General features: G+C 45.8%; 2 long non-coding RNA genes across 2 annotated transcripts in view; both read left to right on the forward strand.

Annotated features, from left to right (window-relative positions):
- LOC125760356 (uncharacterized) overlaps positions 1-4,344 on the forward strand; it is a 47,553-nt gene extending 43,209 nt beyond the window's left edge. The window contains exon 4 of the long non-coding RNA XR_007417918.1: positions 4,267-4,344. This is a non-coding gene — a long non-coding RNA (uncharacterized LOC125760356). The remainder of the gene's footprint in view (positions 1-4,266) is intronic.
- Positions 4,345-7,834: 3,490 nt separating this feature from the next.
- LOC119375554 (uncharacterized) lies at positions 7,835-23,751 on the forward strand. The gene is made up of 4 exons (XR_005180384.2): positions 7,835-8,270; positions 8,377-8,403; positions 13,819-13,993; positions 23,587-23,751. It is a non-coding gene; the product is annotated as an uncharacterized LOC119375554 (long non-coding RNA).
- Positions 23,752-26,474: the final 2,723 nt, after the last annotated feature.

Genomic DNA, 26,474 nt, shown 5'->3' on the forward strand with positions numbered 1-26,474 from the left:
GCTCGCGCTTGCTCGGCTTGGACCGCTGATCGCTTCAGCTGTGGCAATATTTTAATAAACGCGTTACTCTCTCAACGTTACACGCATACCATCAAGGTCTCTAAAATTGCGTATCTATGTATTTTCTATTAAAGGAACACACCACCTAATACTTACCGAATGATGTTACGCCTCAGATATGCGTAATATTTACTTTTTGATCGACAACGTTCACAAGTATGAACAGCCGTACCAGTTCAAGATGGGTGGGCGGTAAGCAAGTAGTTCAACATTGGCCGGTTGGCAGAATCGGGTGACGTGCCGACAAACAGAAAGACAGACAGACAGGAAGACAGACCAAAATTTCTGCGTTTAAGTTCCCCAAGAAAGACTATCGTCTTTAAAAACGTCCTCGCTGCAGTGCTCGTGAACCGTAATTGCAGTGCAGCTCGCAAAAGAGTGAAACGATGTTTTGTAGCCCCATATTACAAGTTGTGCACAAATCTTTGTGAAAGCTCATCATTTCAAGATGCAACGCGCAATAATTAGAGCACGCTTTACAGGTAGTTTTGCGGAACGTAATTTTTGTTTCACGAGAGCGCGTCTTGCTCACAAAAGCGTGCTATCAGGGAGTATCGCCTGCAGTATCGTTCATCGATCCCTTTTGGAAGCTATATGCGCGATTTTAATCTTGTAAGCATGATGCTTTACAAGCGAAACTGTGCTATTAGTTAAGCCGAGTTAAGCTCGAGCTAGCGCTACGCCTGCGACGTAAAGGACACTGGCGCGAGTACTGTTTACTTACGTGCCAATATATGTATTATGTCCAGCTGGATGCCTCGTGTCCAAATAAATTTGGGGACATCAAACACCGAAATGAAAGCACAAAATTATGGCCAGCTGTTGAGGAACACCCTACCATTTATTACCTTTTGAAGACGAAACATTGAAGGCGTGGGTGCTATCAAAAAACACTAAAGATTAATACTACGTTGAAAGTCGCAAATCATGCTGATTGCTTGTGTTTGAAAGCACTGCCTTGCACTACATTTTCTTCAAAGGAAACGCTCAAAGGTATGAAGTGCAATCCCACACAAAGCTCGCGCATGCTTTCAACCCAGCTGGGTGTCACGAAAATTAGGTTCGTAACATAGAAACTGCAGAATACACGCAGTTAGTGTACTTACTCGCGCATTTTCACTCGGCTCCTAGTTTTTCTGCCTGCTCGAATCGCAGTTATCCACTCGGGGCGAAGCTGAAAACACCGCACCGGCACTATTCCCGTGGCACGTCGTGATCTTCGCCGACAGCACTAAGTAATATCCTCCTGTTGCACTGCTTGTTTTGGCATCCAAAGACGACGCAGTAGTGCCCAGACGAGCTCTTATACGCTGAAGCGGCGTGAACGCGTACTTTTTCGCACTTTAAAGCCTCAGAACTGCAGCTTGCCCTGTTTATTTGGTGCAACCCGCTCGCGCCTTAGCAGCCCGGCCAGCCCGGTGTCTTGGTGCGAGAGTATCCGCTCGGCGCGCCAGCTGCCTGGGTGCGAGACAGGCGTGCTCTGGTGTATAGGAAGAGCTTGGAGACGCAGTGGAGAAAAAGAACTAGGAGGCTCACTAGTAAATATACGGCTGGTAGTGTAAGCAATATGTCAACAAAGAGCGTTAAGCGAAACGTCAGAGAGGCGGAGAGGATTTACTAGACGGCAGCTATGGATAAAAAGCCGGCTCTGAATAACTACCGTAAGGGCGAAAATGATATGAGGGAGGCATTTTACGATAATTCAAGGGGAAGCGCTTTACTGTTTGAAGCGAGATCTGGTTGCCTTAGAATAGGTAGTTACAAAGCGAGATTCAGTAAAGAAGAACAGTGCACGTGCTGCGGGGAAGATAAGGAAACAGCGGAGCATGTTCTGATTGAATGTGGAGATTTCCACCCAGGTGTATGTTTGGGCACGAGCCTACATGATGTTTTGGGTTTTAGGGACAACAATGGAAAGCTGAACACACCCGCGATTTAAATAGGTAAGTGACGGTTAGAGTATTGGTGGCGGAAAATTAGTGAGAAAGGACAAAAATAAATATTAGAAAAAAATAAGGACATTCTGCCGCAATGGGAAGAGAACGGAGCTGAAAAATTAAGTCTTTTTTTTCCTCGAGTAAGATAGTATTAATTGAAGTAAAGACACTAGGACAACGCTAAGAAAAAGAATAGTAAACTGTTTATTTTGTCGAGTCTGGTGGCACACTTGTCACCGCCCCGTTACTGTGGGGACGCTCATAGCATCCATCCATCCATGAGTTGTGTTCAATAACTCCTACATGCTGCGGGATGGCGACTTTAGCCCAAGTTCTGCGTCCAATCATCGACGCTCTTCTGGATCTCATACGTCTATTTCTGATTACGCTTTCACCATTCACTACTAACTACTAAACGGTGCTATAGGTGTTTGGCACCTATAGCACCGTATAAAGGGGTGCATCCACGTTAAACGGTGCGATAGGTGCCTAACACCAATATACATTGTGCAAGCTATCTTTCATCAATGCACAGTGATCATTCAACTACATATGTAAGGGAACATTTCATTTTCGTGTGATCTGCACTCCGTGCACATGTTTGACCAATCTGCACAATCTGCACCCTGTACTTGAGGGGTGGTACTTTTCTATCTTGGAAGCAGCATGAAGCTGACCCGTGTGTCACTCTGCTTATCTGTGCGCTGTGCTACGTGGCTGTGAGTTCGAGGTGATCAAAATTCTTGAACACGAGGTGTCGCTAAAGCCAACGTCTGCACAAGTGGAATTCTCGTCGTCAAAACAACAAGTTCAATGCTGTTGCAGCCTTGAAGAAGACAAGAACACTTGTCAGGGCGTTCGGACCCCTGCGTTGAAGAATTTTTCGTCTCTTCAAGAGCTTCTAAAAGGAAAGGAGGCATGAAAAAGGACACTTCTCTTCCCCTCTTTCATGCCTTCCTCGTGGGTTATGTTCATTTTGTTGCGTGTATGCATAATTGACTTGCTGCATAAAGGCAGGAGTTCAATGTACTGATTCGTAAAACGGTTAGAAAGGCCTCTCGCCCTGCCACTCTGAAGTAGACATGTGCGCCGGGCCCAAAATGTGTTTCCACCTCCGGCGGCGGCCCGGCACAGTGGGGGGGGGGGGGGGGGGGGGGCGAAGCAGTGAATGCGATACGTAGACGCAGTAATGTTACATGAATGATCTCTAGCAGCTAACTCTTTTTGCTCCGATCTCACTTAACTCTACAAAACGCTGGCGTATGGCAACGCTGGCGCTCCCGAGAGGAGCGGTTTTTGGTCAATTTGTCGTATCAGTGGTCCGAGCGCGAAGCAGTGAGATCAAAGCGCTCACAGCGCTCACAGCGTGTAGAAGGTACACGAGCCGTTCGCTAGGGGATGTCTGCCGAAATAGAGGGCGTTCCAGCGCCCTCGACCGCGCTCTTATAGTCAAAGTTCACAGTTGCTGCTCGAGTTACGCAGTCCCTCTCCCCAGACATCCCTTAGTGCTGCTTTGCCCAGCAAATGACGAGCGGGCGTTTCTTCCTGCTTTAGGAGCAATCGACGGCAGGCCTCGCACGCTGGTTGATAATATTCTGTGTGACGGGGATGGCCAGCTTGTTTCATCTCTGCTTTAGCCATGTTCCTTGCCAACGCTCGCGAGCTTTTCTTCGCGGGTAGAAGATACAATGCGCGGAACGATGTTATTGATTGAGAGTTTATACCGTAATTGAAGGCGACGGTGAAAACCTGTCCTGAGTGTCCACACAATTTCGAACGCAAGAAAAAATACACATAAAAGCATCGAAGCGGGCTCGCCTTTTTCCTGGAAAGCCGTATCGTCTCCACCGTAAAGAGTGCGTCCGTTGGGAGAATCATATAATCCGGTGCCTTTTCCATTGGTTTCGTTCTCGCCTTCACTACCCTTCTTACAGGGGACGTCTCGTCGCCGCTTATTTCTTCATAGAGCACACGTACAATGTCTACACTAAGCGTTACACCTATCATGATTTCGCGCTTGTCGGCTACAGTCTGTTATCTCTGCATGCGCGGTCGCGAACGCACAAAATGGAGCGAAATCAAGCAAGAGCGGGTGGGCGGCTGCATAGCAAAGCACTATGGGAGATAATTCACAACTGTTATTTCTCGTATATGGACCAGTCGAGAGTATGTACCTTGATGATGACACCTGAATTACTGTTCTGGCATCACGAAGTGCATTAAAAGACAAGAGAGAATAACGCGCTCTTTGTTTTTGTTGTATTTTCAGAGGCTGTTAGGGTCCGCTTATAAAAACAGGGCGTGAAAACATGGACACAGGAGCGTAGTAAAGACACCAGAAACGCCGCTAACAATTGAAAAATCACACAACGGCGGAACCGAAGGTAGACACAAATATTTATCTGCGCATTACCACGTAAGAGGCCATCAAAAGTACAGTTCAAAAGAGGCCATTAAAAGTACCACGGTCGCCATCATAAAACAGATCGTGGCCGTCAGCTTCGGGCAATCCCGTGGCCCATGATGCCGTGGGCAGGTACTCTCTGCCAGTCCCAACTTGGGAGCGGCCCGCAGGAGGTCGGGGTAAAGCCCGACTCTACTCCATCGGTGTTCAATAATGTTATTTATATCTCTTCGAGCTCTTATCTTCCCTTGGACTGCTGCCTTATTTGATTGTCAGCTGGTACAGTAGTGGTAGTAGTCGTAGTATTAGAATTAGTATTTGCTATGGAACTGAATATATGAAATTATCTATATACAGACGCTATTGGCAGCACAGTTCCCACTTTTTTGCTGCAGAGCGTGCCAGTAAAAAACAGCTGCGTTGAAAGCGGAAGCTTCCTTTGTCCCCTGACAGTAAAGCATGAACAATGACATAAAAATACTCTATGACGCGATGCCTGCATGTAATATTGAATACACAATGGGCAACGCCACGTTTGCGCAGACATGACAGAACTTGGGATTGCAAGTGGTCTGTCTGAGCGGAAACGATGAGACATTGTAATACCGAAGACTCTGTGATGTATTTGATTTGCACTACTTTACGAAGCAGGAATGACGCATATGCATCGCTACTTTCACGTCGTTTGCATCATATTCCTTTTAACGAGCTGTCTCATAAGAACTGCTGGCTATTCTCGTCCTAAATTGGCAAGTAATCGCATTAAATATTGCCGTTAAGTAAGGCACACTAGACAAGAGGTTCACAGCTTGGCATTCTGTCTTGCTTTCAAGGGAATAAGCGTGGACAACGTTTCGAGCAGCATCCTAATTGCCTGTCTTCTGGTTCGCTGTGAAACATAGCTTATAAAACTAATACTTTATCTGAGATGCTCTGAAAGCATTCCTCGGGAGCGCACTTATTCATCAACACAGTGTTCCTGTTCAGCGCGTTTTCATGCTTATTCATTTACAGAGATAAAATAAGAGCAGAAAATGAATTATGGAGTGCCGCTTTCAATTTCTCGATAATAATATAAGAGATGATTTCTGAAGTTTTTTCACAAAATAAAATAACCTAGATGGTGTTTTGTCTAAATCCACGTCACCTAAAGGACAAAAAAATCGAAATGTATATATCGACCACGAGGAGCACCTGTCTCACGCAATTTTAATGTATCTTGTATTATTTGTCTAAATACTCGTGACATGAAAATTGTATCCCCAACCTAAGTTACTATGCTCTACTTGTTGGCTCTGCTTTGCTCTACTTGTGTTGCCTCACTAATAAAAGATAGCGTCAGAATGGCATACGGTAATTGGTCAACTATCTCACTATCAAGCATGAGTTAAGTGAATTACATGTAGTGAAGCCATGCGCTGCAGTGCACTAGAGGGTTTGGTGTTCTAAGGCTGACCCAAAGGTCGCGGGATCTCATCCCGGCCGCGACGGCCGCATTTTAGTGGAGGAGAAATGCTACAGGCCTGTGTGGTTTCATTTAGATGAATGTGAAAGAAAATCTTATGGTCAAAAGTTGGAGGACCCTTGAGCTTCGCCTTCCAGAGTAGAACACGATGGCGTAATCACACCCCGTTTGCATCTTCTCACTCGCTAGCCTGGCTTCCCTTCTCGGTAGACACATCAACCGTGCCGTAAGGAAATGAACGCCTGTGCGCGCAGCATTCGCCGTTTACAACTATCCTAGAATATGTGTTGCAATTATTATAGTGACAAATTATGGCGTAGTGGGCTATGCCACATTTGTCGGTACGGTGTGCGCTACGCTGTGCGCACACCGACACCAGAATTTCTGCAATATGAGCTCTAGCATTGATAACCCTTGTATAAGTGGCTTCAGCATAGAAGGGTGCGAAGTCCGTTTATTAGGTTATGATCATGATGTTGTTTTCTGCTCTCATAACGAGAGTGTTAGAAATGCTATGAGAATTGTCAGTTTCGCGACATGGCAGGTAGTAATATAAACGTGACTGGGTGTACTATTTTGTAGACAGACTGCAATAGACGCTCAGGCCTGAGATTTATCTCGGTGCACCTCTAGGCACACATCGAGATACGAAAGGTTTATGGAATGGAAAGGAAAGTTGAACTGGCACGCTGCAGGGGTCTTTTGTTAGAATTTCAGCAATACGCAAGCGACACGGAATTTAGCTTGAAAACTTACAGTGAATGTGATGTAATGTTGAAATTTATACACAGTTCTTTGCACAAACTACGCATCTAACGAAATCGTGGGCACTGAATGAAGTTGCAGATTTGCACGCAAGGCAGGACGAGAATGAGGAGAGGTGTTTTTTTTTGGAATACTGATTTATCTATTGAGGCTATGTGCGAATCCGAGCTCCCCTTATGAATCACAGTACCTAGTTCGTCATATCTAGTGGCTCTTCATTGCGCGTTACGCAAGCTACGTCGACCGATAAATTGCGCAATTTACGCCCCAAGCACACGTCATGAAGAAAGTAATGGAGGAGCCGAAGCACATTTCTGCCATTTATGCATCGTCATCTATGAAATCAAAATGTAAAATTCTCTTATTTGTGCGGCCGTCTTGCTTTAAAGTTTTAGGGAACGTGATGCATGTTGCAACCATGTAGAAGGTCAAAACATTTGCAGAACATCTTGTGTGTGCGCTTTGTATACGTCGAGAAATATGTCTACAGAGCATTCGCAGAAGTTATGTTTTGTGAGGAAGCACTGTCAAAAGTCACTGTTTCGCCGCAAGGGGGAAGCAATGAATGCGATAGCAAAAAACTAATGCTATACGAAGTGAGGCTCGCCAATAGATGAACAACGCTCTTGTTGCAAAGGCAGCCGAAACAGCGAAGGAAACTAGTGTGCTTCAAGTGTCGAGCTGTGACACTTGATAGTTCGCGCTCATCTTCTGTTTGTTTGTTTAGCGGCGTCTCTTGAGCTCGAGTGACTTTCGTACGCTCCGTAACAGAGCGCGGACATCACGGTGAAAGCTTGAAACATCCCTCTTCCCCTCATCACGAGAAAACCACGCGAGCAGACAGCGGAAGGGCAAGGTTCTCCCTGCGCAAACATAAGAAGCGAGCGAGCTCGCCGACGACTCTTAAATGCGCCCGTCGCGCTCCTAGCGCCATCTCGCTGGTAATGAAGAAACGCCATAAGCGCCGGCCATCTTTGAGTCTGTTCAGCGGTAAAGGGTGTGTATATAACGCTCACCGTTACTACCTGGAGGATCTGCGTTTTGTGGCGTAGTGGTTAGCGCCACTCGCTGCGGAGCGAGAGGTGCCTGGTTCGATTCCGCGCTTCGGAAGCATTTTTCTGAATTATTTTTCTTTGGGGCTTCTGTATATATATATATATATATATATATATATATATATATATACATACATATACGGTGCATGACGGCGACGGCAAAATCCAGCCGATACTATCCATATAATTGCTATCGCAATAAAAAGGAATGCAGTTGCACCGAACGTGAAAGCTGTAGGAAGTGCGGAGCAGTGTACTGCCTGCCCTTTGGCGATGCTGGCGTTCACGGGCAAGTACACGCTGGCGTAACCACGTAGCCTGCTCGGCGTCCTTGACTAGAAAGAAAACCTTGGTTGGTGATGTGGTGGCGCCCTCTCCTCTCTTTCTTTCGCTTTTGCTCACCCTCACATCGCTCCTTGGGTTGGAGGAGAGGGTCCGAAAGATGCACGTGCATGTGCTCATGTAGGCAGTGGCAGCCTTGAAGAAGTAGTCTCTTTGTAGAAACGGTGGCTCCTGTTTTGAACGATAAACATATGCAGAGCCGGCACGAAAATCATGAACTAAGTATCTTAAGAAGGAGGCAGGTAAGTTGTATATCGCTATTTTTATTGACGTTGCCAACTGTACAAACAGTATTTTGCTACTCCGAGTAAATGCAGTATAATTGTTTGATGGTCCTCTACCTTCCAGGCACTGCAAGAGCCTCACCATAAAGTCGTACGTATTCCACGCTGCACATCTATTATTTTGTGGCAAAATGCAGAAAAAAATACAAGTGATGTCACAAGTCCTACTAAAGTGTACATGAAGTGCGAATCCCTCGCAGTACCAGATCGAGATATTTTTGTATTGTTGCGTTGAACACATAAAAAACTAACTTCTAGAGTGATAGCGCCGCTGAACGCAAGATTCTTATATTGGTAACACGCACCCTATCATAAGCAGTATAACGCGCATTGGTGCATCCAACGACCGATTAAAATATTCTAGGATCCTGACACGGTGGACCAGCCCCTGCTCTGCGAGAATTATGCATAGTAATTATCTTAAGCTACGTTTTATGGTACTGCTGTCGTTCGCAAGCGCACTCGTATAGAGAACACGTGCTGTTTTTAGAGGGAGAGAGAGAGAACGTTTATTTGAATAATGACTGTGAACGTTGGAGGGCCCCTTCTCCAAGAACCTTCTGGTCATAGACGGTGAATTATTTTAGCATCGAGGGAGACCTTAGCTAATCTCGTAGTGAGTGTTGTTTGTGACTGACAAAACACTTCCGGTTTTTCAGGATATTTGCACGCGTGTTTATCAAATTTATTTTGATGCATAGACATCAGACTCCGCCCAGGCAGCGCTGTGAAAAACAGCGTCACTAGCGCCCTCATCGCAGCCCCGGCACTAACTGGGTAGTACAAAGAAGCTATCTGCAAGTGAATGTGCATAGACCACAATAGAACCCCGGGCCCCCTCTTTCGTTGTTGTCGATGGCGCGGTTTTCTGAAAATCAAGGACAAGGAAAGCTTCTTCCGGCAATCCACGCTTCAAAAAAGTAGGAAGCTCAATACAAACTGCGGGTAAAATGCAAAAGAAGTTTCACTCCTTCCGGCGCGCTGCAGCTCGCAAGTACAAGCGAACATCGCACGACGTCGAGTTCGAGTCAAAGCCCCCCGACGTCTGTTCTCTAGCGCTTAAATGTATTTAAACCGGGTATATACGTCATACCAACTATGAAATACATACCGATCAATTTACTTAGCTTTGTGCCTTACTATCGGTGGTACAAAGCTTGCCTTATCAGGGACCCGGTGATTTTCGCCTTTTCAGTTGCATTCTCTCTTCATCTCTTGCTTCTTGCGCATTGGACTGCTTTATTATGCATCCTCAAATGGTCTCTTGCGGGTTTTTTTTCCGTTTTTATATACTGCAAATGGAGACACGCGCGTGTCTACCATCTCGGGGTACAACCAAATGCAAAACCGTGGCCTTCGAGATAGCTACGGCAATCGCGGAGGCCACGGACAAGACAAACCTGAAGGTGGTCGCGACCAACATTTAGCAATTTACTTGTATGGCGCACGTGTTAGCTACTTAGAACCAGAACGCAGAGCCTTCAAAACGTACGTGCGCGATTCATTGTGGTGACGACCAACTCAGATTATGGGATATCGCGGCGCGCGTATTACGCGTCTTCAATCTGCCTCTACTTGCTCATTCCGTGTTACACAGCACGCATCGCGGTCTGAGCCACCGTCAGGGCTACGCAGAACAACAGCAAAGCCCCATTATCACACTTTCGCATGCGACCGGCTGCGGAGAACGCGGCTACTTCGCTTACACGTTCGCAACGGCCCCTATCCAGCTCTCCCACTTCTGTGCTTCGTACGACAACTATGGAAATCGGTAAAACTGAACGTTGTTATAGAGTCCTTTACGTCCGTGGCAATTTACAACGCAATATTAGCATCGATTGTGGCGTTTCTTCGCAGCGTGAGGAGCGGTTTCGTAGGCTGTTGTTTTCGCCGTCGTTCTGGCAAGTGATCCAACAAGCACTTCATGGTGGTTCAGTGGCGCGTCCCACTAGCGGAGAGAAATTCACAGGTCTCTTTCTGAGTTTTGAATGCGCAAACACACGCAATATTAAGCTGAATCGTTGTTTCGCACTCGCTCGTTGGACCTGGTCCCACAGCAAACTGTGCTAGGGAGTCGGTCTTTGTACTACCCAATACTGCTCCGACAGGTGGCGCCACGCGTTTTGCAAAACTCCAGAGTCTGGGTCTATTCAGGTTTCAGCCACAGAAACGGTTGGGAGCTGTCGGAGTAGATCGTGCCGCAATGCATGGGAAGCTTCGCGAATATTTGGGAGCATTGTGTTTAGATTACGCGCAGGACGCGCATAGTGAAGATTATACGAGAGCTTACACGAGCGCCAGTGACAACGGTGGAAAGTTCGACGACTGGTTTATAAAAGACGGCGCGCCACAGAGTAATATAAAAACGTTAAGAGAGGACACTCCCGTAGGCCCCTGTGTCTGATTTGGGTTCGCAGCGCACCAAACGGAAGTGGGTAATCCTAACAGCCGCCTCAGAGATCATCAGCCTATCTACGCCCACTGCAGGGCAAAGGCCTCTCCCATGTTCCGCCAGTCAACCCGGTCCTGTGCTTTCTCTTGCCACGTTATACCCACAAACTTCTTAATGTCATCTACCCACTAATTTTCCGTCTTCCCCTCACGCGTTTGCCCTCTCTTGGAATCCAGTCAGTTACCCTTAATGACCACCGGTTATCCTGCTGACGTGCTACGTGGCCGGCCCATATCCGTTTCTTCTTCTTAATTTCAACTATGATATCCTTAACCCCCGTTTGTTCCATGACCCACTCTGCTCTCTTTCTGTCTCTTAAGGTTACACCTGTCATTTTCCTTTCCATCGCTCGCTGCGTCGTCCTCAATTTAAGTTGAACCCTCTTTGTAAGTCTCCAGGTTTCTGATCCGTAGGTAAGTACCGGTAAGATGCAGCTGTTATATACCTTCCTCTTGAGGGATAGTGGTAGATTACCATTCATGGTTTGATAATGCTTGCCGAATGAGCCCCAACCCATCCTTATTCTTCTAGTTATTTCCCTCTCATGGTTCGGCTCCGCGGTTACTACCTGTCCTAAGTAAACTTACTCCTTTACAACTTCCAATGTCTCGCCACCTATCGCAAAGCGCTGTTCTCTGCCAAGATTGTTCCACATTACTTTAGTTTTATGTTTAAGTTGAACCCTCTTTGTAAGTTTCCAGGTTTCTGCTCCGTAGGTAAGTACCGGTAAGATGCAGCTGTTATATACCTTACTCTTGAGAGAGAAATCCTCAGAGATGAGAAAGCGCAAATACAAAATTAAATATGCCGATCTTGGAGGCCATTATTTAGCTATGGGTAAAATACACGGCCCCCGAGACCACTTCTGTTCCTGTGATATATATATATATATATATATATATATATATATATATATATATATATATATATATATATATATATATATATATGTTTTATAACGCGTTACTTGCATGCATAAGTAGCTTCGTATAAGCCACACCGCCAGAGCGGCGAGCACACAATGCCATTGTTTATGCAGACTTGACAATCGTTGGGAGAGACGAAACATTTTATTTCAAGTCACATTCTCAGTAAGTACATCTTGGAAAGGTGCAAAGGGCTACCTGACGTCTCGCGAAATCCTGAACCACTTAGCACCGCGCTCTCTCCCTGTCCTGCCGTTGTTGTTGCACCACGCAGCACAGCACTAGCTGCCGTAGTACTTGACTCCGGAGGGCATGACCTGGAAAAAGAGAAAAAAGTTGATCATATTTTCTCTGGCCTTCGCACAAATTGTCTCCGACGCACTTCTCAGCGCCCTTTCGCGGAAAACAGTCCCAAGCAGCTGCTGCAGTGAAAACAAAGCAACCTTCGTTGCATGAACTACTGAGACAGTATTTAACGAGAATATTACGTCGTAGCCAAGGCCAACGAACACTGTTCTCATTTCTCAAGTTCTCTCTAATTCGGCTCTTAACATAGGCGTCAAGCACACTGCGAATACTACAAATAACGATTCTAAGCATAACTGCGCTCTTTCACACATTTGCACACCCATGCAGTGAATTAGAATTGCGTGTAACGGCATTGTATGCACAAAGAAAACGTCACGACGCAAGCGGCGACTCATTTTTGGCGCCAAGAAACGATTTCTTCGCTAACGTGCTGCGCAGCATTTCAAGTTGCTATTTCTTAATACAAAGCAATTCACGAGCATCATACGCGATGCGTGAAGAACAAAGAACCTTTCGGCGCTAAAACACAAAGTGCGTCAAATGTCAAAGCTTTAGAGACAAATGCATTGCAAAATAATGATGGGAAAAAAAGAACCTAATGAAGGCGTTCTTACCAAGCAGCCGCCAAGCAGAGTGACTTCCCGGCAGACGATCCCAGCAGAGCCAATTTTATATGCGTCGCCGCTTTGTCTTGCCATGGTCTTGTCGGCAAACCTGACCATATATGGTCATGACAGCTACCAATCGATGATTTCAAACTGTCCAATTGCAGACGATAAAGACGGATTTAGAGCCACACTGCGAGCGAGCGGAAGCCACTGCCGCAGCCACATAGTCTGACAAAGACAAGTAGATGTATCGTGAGCCAGAAAAGGTACTGCAAAGTAGATAAACTAGTACGCGCGTTCTCTTGGAAACAGGGAGTGACGTGCTGCCGTCTAACGGCTGGCGGGAAGCTGCGTAGCTCCGCCGCTTATAGGCTCGTGTGTCCACTCTTGTCATTTTCTGTTACTCTATGGGCGCGCTCCGCCGAGGATCAGATTACTCGACGGCCGACGACTGTTCACGCTGCTATCAGTGTACAGCATGAATTGCTTGTACTTGGAACCTTTCAGTTTCCCGTCATCTGTTCGCCCGAATAAAAATTCATTCTTCAATACACCGACTGCTGTCTTTGTTCAAGTAACGGCCACGTGACAATATATGCGTTGAAGGTCTCCATTACTGATGACAGTTCAGCGACAGCATTTGGCGTTTTACAAGGGTAATTGCCATGGCGATGGACATTAAGTTATATTTTATGCTATAGAATTGCTTCAAAACATTTCAGCTGGACGCAGCCACATTAGCGGAATGGTCGTCGAAGGCGATGAGAAAGTTACCAAAGTGGTCGGCGTTATAATTTTGGCTAGTTTCAGGAGAAATCACTTGCATTATAGACAATAAAAATAAACATTATTAATTGTTACTAAACTTAATATAATGTACAGAAAGAGAGTGATCTACCATGTGTCTACTACCGTCATTGTTCACAACATATTGACTCCATGGGCGTTTCATATTATTTAGACTAAAGTAAAGTGCACAAACACGACGTTGTAGACAGTGTAGCTCTGAAAACTAACAGAGAAGTAAAAATATGTTCATAGAGAAGCTACGTCAACGATTTTCTTTCAGGAATTATTTTTTGAAACAAAAAATACTTGCCAGTCGGCTGCGTATTTTAATAAATGAAACTTTACATCATAAAGGAATCTAGTGTACCTATTTTAGAAGAACAATAAAATAAACGTGACTCGCATTCTAACCGCGATCGCAGGTTCGGAGTGTCGGTCAGCTTTGCAGCGCAAGATCACCGTGCATACTGTGGACTTGCTGCCGACAAAGGGGCCGAGAATCAAGGTGTTACCCCAGGACAAGGCGTGGCGGTCTCTGCTCAAACGCTCAATTCAACGGAACATACAGGGACTATTGTCCCTGTGCGTCTGGGCATGGTAGGGTCCTGCTTGATTGCTTTCTCGTGAAAATCGTGTATACTAGCTACTCCGTATGCCTCTTTAACGCAGCATCATAGCAACATCCGTGCTTAGGGTGGGGGATTTAATGAGATTAAAATATCCATATAGTATTCATTTAGAGGAATAAGGCAAGTGGTCTCCACCTTGCTGTATTTTACACTGCAACCGAATATATCTTCTACAAATTTTTCGCTCTAGCCGCTATGGCAAGTTTGTGCGCATATAGTAAACTGATCAGGTCTACGCTGGTTATTTTTACGATGATGTTTATACTGCGAAGACCTGATCAGTTTAATATATGCGCAGAAACTTGCCATAGCGGCTAGAGCGAAATATATATATATATATATATATATATATATATATATATATATATATATATATATATATATATATATATATATATATATATATATATATATATATAATATATATAATGTTTGTTCGGGGTTTTTAAATGTATGAATGGATTCATTATGTGTTCAATTGCACAGCACTTCTGACTGGCGAGAAAAAAATACCTGGTTAATGTATTGAATTCAGATATTCCAATGCTGTCAAGCTTGAATAGATGTCAGCTTTAACGTTTGAAGCAGAAGAATTAGCTTACTCCTGTGTCTACATTTGTGCCGTTTCATGTCAACCACTGGAGCTAACTTCGCAGTAAAGCGCTGCCTGCGCACAATTTCCTGGAACATTTTACAGATGCACAGCGTTAAATTAATTGAAATCACTATTGCTCATACGTTGAGATACACGTGCCATGCTGATATGGATAAAATCACTTTATTTTCTGCAACAAAAAAATTCTGCGATTTGAAACTCCCACTAAAATCTTCGTAATGCTAATCATTTGTGGCTATATTGGTTCGTGAGAGAGATGCGTAAATATTAAACCGTTGTTTAACTCGGTTACGTTAAAGTGCTGGAGTCCTCGCTGTATTTTGGGAGATGCAGCGGTTTTAGCACAATCTCGTGTCGCAGGAAGATGATAGCAGTATCTTGTGAAGCGTAGAGGAACCATTATTCTAGAAAGCTTTTTTTCGGCTATTTTGTTTTCTTAAATATATTTAAAATAACAAAACTTTCTTGATTGCGCCTGCGCCTGAATTTTGCACCACCAGTGGCGTACAATGCTTCTCTGCTAGAGAAATAGTGGTGTACTATAAGCGCTTCAGCCTGTTGAAAAAAAGTAGAGCTCGAAGAAAGTGGACGGAAAGAGCGAAAGAAGTAATATCTATTTGCCTTAGTAACCACCGCGGTGGTCTAGCGGCTAAGGTACTCAACTGCTGACCCGCAGGTCGCGGGATCGAATCCCGGCCGCGAAGCCCGCATTTTCGATGGAGGCGAAAATGCTAGAGGCCCGTGTACTTACATTTAGGTGCACGTTGAAGAACTCCGGGTGGTCTATATTTCCGGAGCCCTCCACTACGGCGTCTCCCATAACCATATGGTGGTGTTGGGACGTTAAACCTCCGCGGTTAATCATTTGCCTTAGTGTCATGTCCACTGCCAGGTGCCTCCACCAACCGAGCCCCTTGTGTTTCCACGGCCGTAGAGTGCGTTCAATTTGAAAATATTAAAATGTTTACTTTGGCATGTTGACTTATTCATGGCTACAGAGTCAAGAACACTGGAGGCCGAGCTTATTCGTCTATCTTGTATTCTTTGTGCTGTACCTCGGAACTAATAGCTTCGTGAACAAAACGAAGCCCTCTATTAATGCTGAAGGTTAACGAACTATATTAAATGTGATATCCGCAGAAAGCGAAACGTAAATGCCGACATTTTAGGAACCCTTGGCTGGTTGATATATTGTCGTGTAAATTAGTGGTATTGACATACATTGGCGTACAATTTATTGGCCTCCTTGACTGCATATATTTGTTTGGGTGGCGCGTCGTTCCTGAGCTTGTAACTTCGTGTGCTCACAACATTGACACGGTCCCTAACGCATTCGCCAAAGATGATTCGAAGATGAAAGCCAGCCTCTTCTTTTACGCTTTCTTCTCCTTTCGTTTGAATCTCTTATAATGGCCCTCCCACCTCCCGTCCCGAAGGTTTTTGCATCTCACGTGCCTGCAGGATCGGTCTATCTTTGACCAACCGACGATGTCATTTGCACATGATCAGATGTCTTCATCTCGACGCCGTGCAACACTGAGGCCGTGTCCCTTTTCCTGCGCCGACGGACACAGTCATTCACTTGAGCCGCAAGTGATTTATGACGAACTTTCATCAGAAAATCACTCGCTGTCGCTCTTGCTCGCATAGATCTAGGACCGATTGGGGCTGAAACAATTCAGGAATGTGGTCCTGAGAGGTCACCGTGGGTGAAGGCGACGAAGGCAGTGCTCCACTTCTTGAAGGCACCAGACTTCCACCGGTGGTTATAGACTAACGGCGTTAGCATCACTGTGAAGTGTGTGTGTGACATTGTGTGTGTGCTCTCCTTCTCTCTCTCTCATATTCCTTCCTTCCTCCACAACCTTTTTTTAGTCATTCATGTTGACGCCACTGCCGAGAAGTTCTCGCGAAGTGTATCACATCTCGCGAAATCGCGAAACTTCTCTTGACTCGTGACACGCATAAAGGTTTTTCCTTAATATGATGTGCTCGCGCTGTGGGCCAATCCTGGAGTTTTTGCAACTAGACGTAGAGCTTTGGGTCTGAACGCATTAATTTGTCCGGAGAGAAGCTAAACGAAAACGGCGCATGTGCCTGTAACGTTCTAATGCCTTGGCACGTTAGTAAGTGCTGTTCCCTCCTTCTTCTGTTGCGTTGTGTCTTCCCTCAAATGTTGGTCAACGCCAGCTCAAGCACGTGGGAGAACTGGGAGCATTATCAGGTGTGCCCAATAAAACGCTCTTCCTGTTTACAGGAAATCCTCTTTTCCTTACTGGAAAATGAATATCACTGCCTGTTCTGACACGATTGCTTATCTTGCCGATAAACAAGCGGAAGAGGAGATCGTTTAGTTGGGCTCCGTTCTTAGAACTAAAACGGGCTGTGACCGTTCCGCCTACTATTATCATTGGTTAGCTTCCCATCACTTGTTGGTCGCGGCAGCTTGCACCAGCGCATTAAGTGTGTATCTTGAGCAAACATCACTCCGTGGAATGATGAGGATTGGACGAAGACGCCACAATTGTGTTATAACAGCAAATACAATATCGTTTATGCGCCTGAAAATTGATAATTTCTAGGAACTAGAAGCAACCGCGGGCAAAAATATTACTGGTGTCTTTAGCTACGCTTAAACGAAGTAATGGCGCTAGCTTGGGTAAATCGCTGTGATGGCAACTTTGTGTGCAATTTAGAGCTACGGTAAACTTTAAGGACCCTTCCTGCAAACTGATGAGCTGTGCGAATGTACACAGTCTGCTAGGCCATTGTTCTTGAAAATCAGCCACCTCCACTGTACGCGAATGGAGGGAGCTTATGTCTTATTTTAGATGCGAAGTATCTTAAGGCGGAGCTCAATCCGGTGGTGGTGATGGTGGTGTGCGGCGTGACCACCCTTACTGCGCATGCGCATACCCTCTCCACACACCTCCTCTCCACTTTCCCTCTTCCCTCCCCTTTCCCATACCCCTCTCCCCTCCCCCTTTAAACTCTTCCTCTGGAACACGGGCTAGACATGCCGAAATTCTCTCCTGCGCAACGCCGCCATGAGCTGGAGCGCATGCGTGTCCCCTCCCCTTCTCTCTCCACTCCTACGCTGCCCCCCTCTCGCCCGCCTGTCGACCGCGTTCCCCGCTCGCCCTGTGAGAATTAACGGCCAGGCTAGATGGAAGATATAACGCGCGTAGCGTCCCTCTTCGCGTTCCACGACGCGAGGTCGGTAGCTTGCCCAACGAACGCCAACGGAACGCGATCGAGCAAGTGCTCCGGCTTCGCATCGCCTCATGATCCCCTTTAGCGGGAGATGGTGTAATTATTTTTACGGAATCTATCCAGGTCACTCCTGACGTGTCCAAAGATGTTGACGCTAGCGCGCGCTGAACGAGCGGATAACGGCAGGGGAAGGAGAGGAGGGCGCGATACGAGCGCCATCACAAGACCACAGCGAGTACCGCACGCTACGCACGTGCACAGCGAGTGACGTCGCCATATATATTGCTTACATGTGAGACGAAGGGTGTAGTACACTGCTGTAGTCTACTTTTGTAATTGTACCTGCACCCAAAACCCTTCTCTCTAGCTGTACTTGCTGTAAAGCTATAGGCAATGCATTGTCTAATGAAACCCATACTTAATCCTAATTAAGTATTAGGTGTGGTAAGTATATTTAATCTTAGCCCAACATATGGACACTATGGACACCTACCAAACGTAACTTCCCCGTTGGATCCCTTGCGTGCGACTTATAGGCACTTTTTCTGTGCTCTCAAGGTTTAAGTGATCTTTTTATTTAAAATTTTGTTAACTATTCATGGGGTAATTGAACCTTTTACTCACAAAATCTAATCTTTATCAATCTATATATCATATCCGACAACTAAGTAGAACCATTGCTACATTTTATAAGGGTTATTGATTAGCAGGATCTTGTTAAGTTTTATCGCGTTATTTTGGCGTCACGAGAGGTCAACCTCTCCGCTAAGGGATTTTGTCTCTAGAAGTGAACGCCATAATCATAGACAGTCGGCGGTATTTTACTCCATTTTGACGGGGGCACTCACTGGCTGTTCCGTGACAATGTAAGTTTCGCTTGCCATGGAGTGAGACATTTACTACGCACACGACAATGTGACGCCAGTTTTCATGGTTTTCTGACGTCACACGACAAGCACGAAATTTTGCCCTAACTAAAATTTCTTAACAATGGCGAAGATTTAACAACGGGAAAACTGCAGTAATATACTTTATTCGCTTATGCTCTACCTAATCGTGCATAGGCAGTCATGGGGCATTCTGGTCCATTTTTATTGCATCACATGACACAAAAGCCTTGTGGGTCAGGCCCGAATATTCCTACCAATCATGAAGAGCTAGTGTGGAAAATGCAGTATGGTGTTCTGCGTTAGTCAGGAGAAAGCCTTAATTGCCTCAATAAACGCGAAATGTGACCATCGGCGTCGGTGTCCAGCGGCGTCGGGGATGAGTGATGTAAAAAATCATCATGTGATGATGTCACCACATGACGTCATCATGACTTCAAATATAGGCTCAATTTGTGACGTCATTCTGACGTCACAAACCGCGGTTTCACGTTGTGTCTCATGACGTGATGTGAAACGATTTTGTCATCACATGACATCGTAGCTTGGTCAAACGTGGGCAGATCACGGAGGCAGTGCAACAGCAGGTGAGGTGCCTCCGATCCTGGAGGTAATGCTAGACCACGCTAGGCGCGCAAAGCTTTGTGAGATTCGCGGAGCAGGATCAATACATCGACTGAAAATAACTTGGCTTTTGCTTTCCAGTCATCTTAAGTGAATGCATAGGGGGCCCTGTAAGTCTTTTACGCCTTAGTCCTAAAAGCAAATATCTTATTCATACAGTGCAGCCAGAATTATTGTTACGCGACCCGACAAGTGGCCAAATAAGGCGTGAAATCTGAAGACGGCTTACTGGAAGTACTCCATTTTATAAATATCAGGTGTTCCCATATGTCAATATCCTGCACAAGGAGGCACTCTATTGAGAATGACACACGGTGCTTCTAAAAGTGGGCGACATATAGTGCACTTGTGTTTAGAATTGATGATTGATAATTATTTTTGTGCGGGGTAATCTAGGACAAAGTGTGACATGAAGCTTCTGTTCACTCCTACTTGTGGTTAAATGAATGGTAGGGATCATTCTATTTCTATCAACTGCAAATAACATGCTGAAAGAATTTTTTTAGTGTAAGTCTAAAAAGCCTAGGTGCCCATGGAAATGCTGGAAATACCCTTTACCTATTTGCTTAAAGGGCACTAATGAGAAAGTCGGACCATAATAAAATGAGGGAAAGTACTAAAGAGAGTGCTCCATGAATGAACGAATGAACGGGGCCGGCTCATGCACTCACGCTTGTTCTGGCTATTTTTACTATGCTGCCGGTGACCATATCCAGGTGCGGGTTAGTTTAAGCAGACCGATACCTCTACAATGAGGATAAGGCTCGAGCGTTGTTGCAGAAAAGATTCACTTGAAAAATGCATTTTTCTTTGTAACATTTTTCTCAGTAACCTCTTTCGAGCTGCTAGCTTGAAAAACTTCGCGTTCTACGTGACGCTAGCAGTAAAAAAAGTGTTCCACACACGCCGTCATGGCTACGAGCGACGCTGACTAGCACTCCAAGGTTTAAATGCGCAGCTATGCCCACTGAAGTGCACAGGAGGACGACAGCCGCCACAGCTGAAGTGGTAGAGCATCGAGGCTTTATTGGAATGTTGCAGGTTCGGCGTCCGCCGGCGACAAGTTTTCTTTTCGTCCACTTTAATTTCTTCACATTTATATCATAGCAAAAGTAATGTCCCCTATACTTTCCTTTACATTGTCTGTTGGTTCTCATTAAGGGAATAAAGAACACGAGTCCATAAATTCCCCTTCTTTTGTTAGTTTTGTATACATTAGGTAAATGATATAGAATATGGAAAAAGGCTGTGCTATGCCTGCAAGCTCCTGCAAAGTGTGCGCTGAATTTCTCAGACTTCCTTTATCTGGGCAATATGACATTTGAGGCGGAATAGTTCAGGCCCCTTCACACCTCATAAATCGATCGCTCTCCATATACTCAATACTGAGCACTATTACTGTAAATGTGTTATTGGCAGGAGACACAAGATCACCTCGTTGTGTATTTCATAAACGGCAAAAATGCTGTATTATGTCGTGGTCTCACCGTGTGTGTCTTGTTCTGAGCGTCTTCATACTAGACATTTTACTGAAACTTTCGAAGTCGTTAGCGCACATAGCCTTCAGTGTAGCTGTAAGGTACACATCTCATTCCGTATTTATTTACGAAAGATGTTTCTCCGCATTACCTTTCCCATTTCGTGGTATTCCATAATGTCCATGCATCCAATGTACTGTAAAGCTTGACGTTCATGAGGTGGACATTGATTAACTCGGGAAGTAAGAATGAGGTCATCCCGTGGCTTTGCTTATTGTGGTAATTTTGTTATTTTCTCGTTTAATACGACCAATCCAGATATTTGTTGTGTACCACTGTAGCTAAGTGTCGTGTTCCTTGAGTTCGTGCCTCTCCGTTCACATTAATAATCATTTCACTGGTGTTGTCTCCGTCTTGTGGGAAAAGCAGTGCACTGGCAATTCCTACCAGCTTTTAAACGCCTGGTTTTCATTCTTTGAGCGAACCAGGCCCATTTCCGAATAAAGAGCAACATATTTTTGCCTACTGGAAGGTGATCGCGCATCAATATTGAGTACAACGCCGGTTCTCCATAGATGTGTGCAGATCATTTGCTGCACTGCATAGAAGAAACCTGTTAGGCCTATGGTCTTATCACAATACTGACCGACACTAAAGCTGAGTTGTAGAGACTCTGAAGGTGTCTAAATTCCAGTAGTGAGTCTGGTAAACCAAACAGGATATTCCCAATGGACGTTCCGTCTGGATCTCTTTGTTAGGCTTGAATTAAGGTTCAATAAATGTGTAACGAGAGAATTGACACCACGTCAAGGCGGGCGAAGTGGCCGTGTCGTTGTCTCGCCAGTTTATTACAAGGCTAAGCAAAACGGTTGTGGCTGTAGGCGTCCAGACCGCCAGGAGCGTGAGTGCGTCTACTTTGGCTCGCGTCTCCAGCTCTAGACAGGAGCTGCGCGAAACGCACGGCGCAGCTTCTAGAAAATGATGATGATAAAGGCGATGGTGATAAAAGTGCCGAGTTTTAAAAAGGTCGGGTTGGTTGGATACTGTCAACGGTGATGCCTGCATCATTGGGCGGCTAATAGCGGGCGAGACGATGTCCGTGGCCGTCGAAGACTGCAGGGCGTGCGGCGAGGTAGCTGTTTTTGGAGCTTGACCTGTGAGACGTGTCCTGGGCCATGGAGGTTTAAGAAGACGTGCAGATGTCCGGCACACCTGAAGGACCATTGACCGCGGCTTCGAATAAACAGACCTATCAGTGGACTGGTCGATGGCAGCAGGAATTTCCTGTACCTCGCCGGGCGCGCGAATCGAATCAATGCGCCGGTGGCCGTACAAGACGTCGAAGGAGGCGAAACCGGAGTAGTGATGTCTTGGACAAGAGAGAGCCGCGGGCCGGGCGGTACCGCTCGCGGCGATGGAGGGGAAGCCTGGAACTCACGGCTCGCCGGAAGCAGGCGGTTGGTTTCCCCGTAGCAGGCGAGCACCACATCGCACAGGTTGTCGCACGGCTGCGGGCTGGAGTTCGACGCGCTAGCGAAGTGACCCAGCTCAATCGGGCGGACGTCGAGCCCGATGGCGTGCATCAGCGTTTGTAGGGTGACGCCATTCAGCGCGATAATGGCATCAAGCTGCATCAAGCTCTAGGGTAGACAGAGTGGAACGGCGGCACTGGCAGGCACATTCCCGGAAGCATGGCAGCGGGCCACTCATCGAAGGGCATGTTCGTCCGGGTCACCAATGTAGCGAGAGACGTGTACGACGTGAAGGCGGCTGACGTGACCCTGCCGTTTAGATGGCCAGGAGCGTCAGCGTGGATACTCTGGTTCGCGCCTCGAGCTCTGGGCATGAGCTGCGCAATAGGCGCGGCGTGTTGACTGGAAAATGATGATGATTGGCGATGATAATGACTCCACAAAAGAGTGTCTCCCACGAGTTCTACATGGATAAATTACGCAGCCAGTGCAGACGAGAATTGCGCCAGAATATTTGTAACGGCAAATATTGGTACTCTGAAACCACACCTCAGTTTTAAGGACACTGTTCGCTTGACTTGAACATTGTTCGCTTGACTGAACAATTTACGAGCCACACTCATGCTCAACAAAATTCATTCAGCTCCGCTCCAGGCTTTAACAAAAGCAGGCCTCCAAACATGCTAAGTTATGACCAGTTCTATACTGCTCAAGTTATGAATCGTCTGATTTGCGTGCGCTGGTAGACCTACTTGTGGGTGCTGGTAGAGTATTTGTGCACCTGCGGCGTATATTTGGAGCAAGAACATCTGAAAATATTAAAAAGCCCACAATTTCCTATACAAAATATATGTAAGCATAAATTTTGGTGTGTCTGCAACATGCGTCCAGACAAAATCTATGAAAGCAGCAATAGGTCCAAACGTGTACCCCTCGAATAGTCGAATTTGTTCTTGTGATATTGTTGGGGTTTTACGCCGCAAAACTGCCACATAATTATGAGAGATGCCTTATTGGAGGGCTCTGAAAATTTCGACCACCTCAGGTACTTTTACGTGCGCCTATCTAAGTACACAGGCCTCTACATCTCAGCTTGAATTTCTTCTCCTATTATATGCATTATTACTTAGCCATGCGAATGAGTAGCTAATGTTCCAATAAAGCTACACAATGCGAACTATTCATGTTACCGTCGTAAAAAATTCATGGCCACATGTATGCATTTACTGACGATTTGTTGGGCATGTTTTAATGCTTTGTTCTTTTTTCAGGCAGGTGTCTTTTTGGCTCATGCAAATTGGAAAACACAAATAGACACCCTTATCACCAAAGACTGTAGTTATTCACAGGCCTCCTCTAGGAAGAAGCAACCACCGTTCAACAAAAAATGAAATAAAATAAACGCCACTGCCTTAATTTATTGTAAGTATTTAAGAACCGTGTCGAATTTCTTAAATACTGTCAATTTTAACGTACTAAGTGAGTTGCCGCGCGAAGACGAATACAGCGCAAATGAAGACAGTCAAAAACAAAACAGAACGGTGCTTTTGTGTCTTATTTATGCTGTGTGTCGTGTTCACGCTGGAAGTGAGCTCTGTATTCTGCATAACGAGCAAGCTCCAATTGCTACACTTGCTGAACATATTGTATGAGTCTTTGTGCAGGCAGAAAAATATAACTCGTAATAACTAAATGATTGTGCTCGGGTAATTGTATTATCACGGTGTTGTTACGCCGAAGAATGAAGCAGTAAATTCGGTATAGAATACTTTATAGGGCGAACTTGTGACCGGCAAAAGAAACAATCGGACAACAAAAATACCTGCGAGCTCAAGTGCAGGTTGTTGCAGGTGTGATAGTAGATGAGCCATTGGGTTTACTACTTTCGTAATCAAAAGTGTCATTGCTTGTGAGCGTCGGCCGTTGCACCATGAAATCTCAGAGGACCATGCATCGGACTCACGAAGTTCTCTGCTCTGCACTTCTTTGCGCCGTTGGCTCGGTGCTTTTTATTGCTCAAGCCTATGACTCGCTAAATAATCAACCGTTAGTAACAACTGCGCCTTAGTAACAGCTCTAATGGCTCGTATGGTTTCGGAGGCGTTTATCGCATTTGGAGGTCGACTTTTTGCGCTACGGGTGTGGTGTTTTGTCTTGGCTATTTAACAGCTGTCTTCGCTAGAGCCAATTTTTCTCGCTACCCTGTGAAAGCTGCGAGTCACATTTGTGAAATGTTATGGCGATAACACCTGAACGGTTTATTAATCAATGAGCCCTACCTCCTGTCCTTTCTATTCTTTTTCGCAAAAGCAGAGCGTTCAGGCAACAGGGATTTCGGATGGTGGAAAGTGGTTTGCCGCGAAGAAGGGCGGCAGACCACTTTGCCCGTAGATTCTTTTGGGCGATAAGCTTGTTAAGAGCCACTACGGGTGACTTCCTACCATATCGCAGAGCTTTACAAGTCTTATCTATCAGGCAGCTTAAAGGAATAAACCAGCTCGAAGCGCTAAATTCACAATAGAGAAATGTTGAACCAGAAAGGGCTCGGACATGCAATCGCGGCAGCCTTACACGACCAACCGGCGGCTAGACACAGTCCCGTGTGATTTACCACTCAGTCTTGGCAGCGCGTTCTCTCGTTCTCGCGGGATTTTCAAAAAATCACTGTATTTATTCTTTATTTCAAGATTAATTGCGCTCTTGCCTTATCTCTGACTCTCGAATAAGTGTACAAGGCACACGCATACTTGTCAGATTATTTGGTGTTTCTAAAACGACCGCACAACCTCTTTTAGTCAGCTTATGATGTGGTGTCACGCGGCCGTGAGGGTGACGGTGTCATTACCGCGATGTCACGTCGTCGTGACAGTGAAGTACGCAGCACACAAGCTGATACACATTAAAACTCTTCGTCAGGCGTACTTGTGCACAGCAAATGAAAAGTCAAAGTACAAGCAATACGTGCTGTACTATCCACCTCAAATGAAACGCGAACAGCGGCAACCACTAGCAATCGTATAAAATGCGCCCTCCAGTAATAAACCACTCACAATCCGGCACATCTATTTCGGCAGCACCGCACATATACGAGGTTTTAGAATTCGATAAATTTTCGCCCTTAGCAAAGACCGGCATTATTGCCGACGATGTCGTAACTTTTCCGTGGTTGTTGCAGCAGGTACTTTAGAATGCGCAAAACAAAACTTTGTCTTGCTCCGGACACGCGAGCGCGCCGAAAGTGTGGGCGTGGAAACCTACGTCATCTTCGGTGTCTTCGGGAAAGCCGTGCTTCAAATCGACGGAAGGGTGCCGCCGCTCACCGGTTCCAACCGGAGAGTGCTGTTTATGTGAGGAAGGCTCAAGTAAGTGTATCGATGCTGAAAGTTCTGCAGCTGGATTACGGTATCTGGAATAACGACATACAGCCGAGCGAAACGCGAACAAGTGTCTCTTATATTCAACCGTGGCCTTCATGACTAACACGTCACGTGCCGTTGCCGGAGCTAATCGATGATGCCACTCTGCAGCAGTGCTGCTGTTGCAGATAACGCGGCATACCGAGGATGACATCACCGTGTTGAATCAGAATCTCTAGAAACCCTGCGGCCACAGGCTCAGTTTTCGCCTAGAAGTGCTATTTGCATTCACATTTGACAACTCACACCTCGCGTTTCCAATTCTGCATGGATAAAACTGTCCTTACACTCTCCACAGTCATTTTTTTTTAAATGTGCGTCAGCTTCCCTTTAATGATATGTTGAATAAACATCATAGCAGAGGACGCTCGTAGTTCAGAGTGCTTTTAGGGGCGACGCTCCTTAAGGCGGCACCCGTTGGTCCCTCGTAGTCGTAGTAGTCGTAGTGCGTAACCAGTCGTAACGCTAGTACCAGATCTTGACCTCCAAGGTGCTGCCGGTGGGAGATCTTTCCTGTGCGTTGTTGAACAATAAAAAATTCGCAGCGTGCGCGTTAAATAAAAGCCGAATTCTTCTGTCTCTCATTCCCCATTAACAGCCATTGGCATGTTTCAGTAGGAAACGTTAGTAGAAGTAGAAGTGTAAGTGTTAGCTAAAAGCCGATTTCTTCTGTCTCTCATTCCCATTAGCAGCCATTGTTTACCTCCAAGGTAGTGCCTGGTGAGATTTCTCCTGTGCGTGAT

Source organism: Rhipicephalus sanguineus, chromosome 11, assembly GCF_013339695.2.
Source record: "Rhipicephalus sanguineus isolate Rsan-2018 chromosome 11, BIME_Rsan_1.4, whole genome shotgun sequence".
NCBI classification, from domain to species: domain Eukaryota; kingdom Metazoa; phylum Arthropoda; class Arachnida; order Ixodida; family Ixodidae; genus Rhipicephalus; species Rhipicephalus sanguineus.